At 44.0% G+C, this 4,550-nt stretch overlaps 1 pseudogene; it reads left to right on the forward strand.

Annotated features, from left to right (window-relative positions):
* The first annotated feature begins 244 nt into the window (after positions 1–244).
* LOC146172545 (uncharacterized) lies at positions 245–1,472 on the forward strand (annotated as a pseudogene).
* The last annotated feature ends 3,078 nt before the right edge of the window (positions 1,473–4,550 follow it).

Consider the following 4,550-nt stretch of genomic DNA (forward strand, 5'->3'; position numbering starts at 1 on the left):
TGTAAATGATTTAGGCACACTGTATACGTTCTCATTTCATTTAAATCGATAGCGTAAAGAATAAAAGTGCTAAGCGGAAGTTAACTTCTTCAGAAAGCATTTTTTTCCGTGAGTGGTGTCGTATCTTGACCTCATAATGTGGAAGTTGCAGTTGTTTAAAAATTAATGGCTACCAGGGTACTGATATGTCTCCTTCCTTCTTGGAAGTGTCAATTTAGATGCCTCGAATGAACGCAGGAGCCACATGGGTGCTTCACCTTCCAGTTCAAGCGGAACTTCGTCACTGCATCACAAAGGAGAGTCAGGTGGGAAGGGTCTAACGCATTGTGGATACCTCTATAGAAAATGGTGATAATACAGGGCGAATTGTTCTTTGCTAATAGGTGCCATGCCCAGTGAAGTAGTTACAAAGGGTGCATGCACAGCCAGTCCCAATCGCTGGAACTCATCATAGAAGGTGATTGTTATTTCCAATCTTTTGGAACAGTGCTAGAAGGTATGGTGCAGAACTATGCTACAGTATCTTGACTGTGTACTTTACAGATGCAGTCGCCCAGAATTCTTCTCTGAATCAAGCGCGGATCCACGGCTATGCCTTGATAGAATTTTATTGTAACTGCTGAGTTTGCTTTTGGGGCTTAGAAAATCTTTTCTGCATTGTTTGGTTCCTGACTGCGCTTTCGCCACTGTGTTGTAGCTATATTTTTTCTTGCATTACTTCCTGCTGTCCACACGTACGCTCGGGCGAGCACGTCAAAAGTATAGATCAATAAAGTTGGAGAGCTTGCAGCATTGGCTTGGTGTGCTGCATCATCACTAGAATCCTCGCGCAGCAGTTTGTGGCTTTCGAGTGAAGGTTAAGGTTGGGAAAATTGCGACGCTTTCACACTGACATACATTTCTTGGTTCAGTAAACATATATGCACATGTACTGAACCCGACAGCGCTAATTGCTCTGCTGCTCATAATTTATTTTGCAGGATCTTTCACCGATCCCACAAAAGGCGGCCACTGTACAAGCTCAGAGCCAAGCTCAGGCAGCTCTGTGACCGCAACAGAGACTGCAAAGACGGCTACTCCAGCACAGACTATGAAGACTGCTGCCGAAGTGTTAGACGCTGTGCGTGAGCATGTGACCCCAGCTTTTGCTGTTCTTGTAGAGGCTCAGTTGAAAATGAGCAACACCAATAGAGTTGGCCATTGATGGTGCAGCCAGAACAAAGTATTTGCTTTAGATCTTTACTTTCACAACCCGAAAAGTTATAGGTATCGCAGGCAACTCCTAAAACTTTCATCTATTAACTCCTTGAAGCTCTGGCCTTCGCGTACCTATACCGCTGAGGGTGGGATTTAACTTGAAGGTTTCGATTTGATCAAGAGACGGGCAGCGTCTTTTCCGCAAAGACAGGGCTTGCACTATAATTTTTGATGAAATTCTTGTTGCAAATGAACTGTCTTATAACCCAGTCTAGGGAACAGTTGAAGGCCTTGATGAGTATAATACAGCACAAGGGCGTAATCTTGCAAATACAGCTGTTGTATTGAAGGTCAAAGGAATATGCACACCGTGGAAGCAGCCTCTTGGCTATTTCTTTGCGGGTAAAGCAGCACCTGCGAGTGTTTTGCGTGACCTTCTTTTCCAGTGCTACAACGTTGCAGCTGGGTTACAACCTGTGGCTGTGGTTTGTTATCAGGGGAACCAAAGTGTATCTTTATTTTCGAAACTCGTAACCCCTCAAAGCCCATACCAACGCATTGGGGGTGAACCGCTTTTCTTTATATGTGATACTCCACGTTTGTTGAAGCGCTTGAGCATTAAGTTCTTCAAATATGACTTCAGAATAGGCGGTGACACAGTGCGAGAGGCTTACAAAAGGGACCGAGAAAGGCCACTTCGGTCCATTTGAAAGTTGAGCGACAGTCATTTTAATTTGACTTTTGGTTCAAAGATCTCCGTGAAGCTCGAAGCGCAGTTATTCAGAAACCACTGTGTACTGCATTATGCAGTTTGGTAACATTTCAGAAGTTACCAGCAGAGGCTATCCACATAATGAGATTTTTTGAGCAGATAGAAAGACTCTTCTACCTACATCTCAGTAGTATAGAAATTCCGCTTACACCTCCGCAATACGTACAGGGTGTGCCGTTGTTGGAGGACTGCATTGCAGTTATTGATAATATCGAAGTTTAAACTGGCACGTCAGCCTCCTTACATCCGCGGCTACTGTAAAACTGCAAGGGCTTTGCTTATGTTGTATAACCACTTGACCACTCAGTATAGTTTGGCATATCTCCTAATCAGTCATCTAAACTAGGATGCATTTGAAAATATCTGTGTAATTATTAGGTCAAAGTCGGGAGCAAAAAGCAACTTATCTTGCCAACAGTTTCAAGCAGCATTTAGGCGTCTTTTAGTTAGCAACCTTTTCAAATTGTCAGAAAGCAGCAACTGTGCTGAAGACATGTCAATTCTTCTGGCTCTCTCCCAGTTTCTTTTTCTACACCTGCTTGTTCTCCTTGAACAGCCGGTGCGTCTTTTCCACTTGCAGTAGAAGTTTCGCCCAATCGTTATCCATGCTTGCATCTAGTTTCTGAATGGCCACAGTTGTGATACAGGGTCGCACAAATGCGAGTTGAGACTAGAGAGCGCAATCTTTGCCAGTCAGAGCCAGTGCTTCTCTATGGAAAAACCAGGGGATGGCGACTGGGAGTATATAGATTTTTGCATCCTAGTTTGCAGATGTATGCTTGTGAACAGGCTTTTGTCACATCTTCCTGCAATATCGTGAGGAAAGAACATGTAGGCCCTAGTCTGTGTAGTCCGGAGGCCGCGATTTCTCAGTGAGTAACATAGCCGAGGCTCTTAAAGGGAATGTGGAACCAACCCTCATTTAATAAAGGCGGTGCCACTGCACACACACACACACACACACACACACACACACACACACACACACACACACACACACACACACACACACACACACACACACACACACACACACACACACACACACACACACACACACACACACACACACACACACACACACACACACACACACACACACACACACACACACACACACACACACACACACACACACACACACACACACACACACACACACACACACACACGCGCGCACACACACACACACACACACACACACGCACGCACGCACGCACGCACACACACACACACACATATGCACGAACGCACGCACGCACACACACACGCACACACGCATTCAGGCAGGCAGGCACACAAACACTCATGCATATATACATACACAACATTCACATGACACACCACATCCAATCCAAATCCAGTGCACCCACATGGAATAGTCAATTGAATTTTCTAGGTCAAAACTATTTCGTTGCGTGTGCTTCATATCTCATATCGACTGGTGTTAAGGGCTTGAATATCTGAATAACGCCATGTTTTGCAAGAATTTCAAGCTGAGCATTTTATCTGATATGCCATTCTTCCCGCTTATTGTAGTGCATGTTTGTGTCTCTGGCGAGAGTTCTGTATTGTCGCAACACCTTAGAATGCTGCGAGATAACTAAAGGAGATGATGAAGTGGCTCTATTTTAACATACAGTGTAGTGATGAGAAATGTTCATTTGATTTTTTACTGCCGAATTAACAAATGCCAATCTCACTGTAAGTTGTACTATATGCATCCTTCGCGTGGATCGCTGTTGCTTCAAATTCTAGTTGCTGATCAGAAGCGTGTCTAGAGGTTGCACACAGACTCAATGTATGCTCTAAACGTGTATGTTAAGCACGTTTGTTGATGCTTAAGCTGTCTGGACCATTGCCTTGAAAACTGCTGTATTCTTTGAGCATAAGAATTTTAATGTGAAGAGTAATTTGCAGTACTTTATGTTCCACGTGTATCTTGATTCACCTACTTTCATGTCATTTTTATTTCAATTTCAGTCGTCATAGCTTTGTTTTCTGTGCATGTTTCCTAGTCGGGGATGTTTTATGGCTCTTCAAGCCTTTTTCATGCCTCGGCTAAGATCATTGAGTTGATTAGCCAGCTTAAACAGTGCTACTCTTCGTGCTGTCTGCGACAGGCATTTTTTATTTCTGTGCTTTTTTGCTGTATTTACTTGTTTGATGTAATAAACCATGGATACAAAAACTGTAATATTACACTTGGTACACTCGGTTGCGAACTGAGCACGCAACTTGTCTCGACTGTTCGGTTGCACCAGTGTTTGTGGACAACACCTTTCTGTGCTGGGGAACAAAGTGCATGGCCTAAGTAACGTCATGACTCGCAGCAGTGTTTGTATTATGAATTGACAGGCTTGTTCTATGTTAGGAAGTGTTGCTACCTTTCTATGCCGCCACTTTTGCCAACCACTTTCATTGTACTGGAACAACTGCTCATACTCAAGGGCGTAAGCAACAGAAACTCGAGTGTCCTTAGATGGCAAAAGTTGGTGCGCGCTGGAAAGCAACAACCTTCAGAAGATGCAGGCTCGTCAGTGCCACGCCGCGGTTTTATAAAAAGACTTGTTTATAATTC

Source organism: Amblyomma maculatum, unplaced genomic scaffold (genome assembly GCF_055883805.1).
Source record: "Amblyomma maculatum isolate TAMU_Amacu unplaced genomic scaffold, ASM5588380v1 scaffold_13, whole genome shotgun sequence".
Lineage (NCBI taxonomy): Eukaryota > Metazoa > Arthropoda > Arachnida > Ixodida > Ixodidae > Amblyomma > Amblyomma maculatum.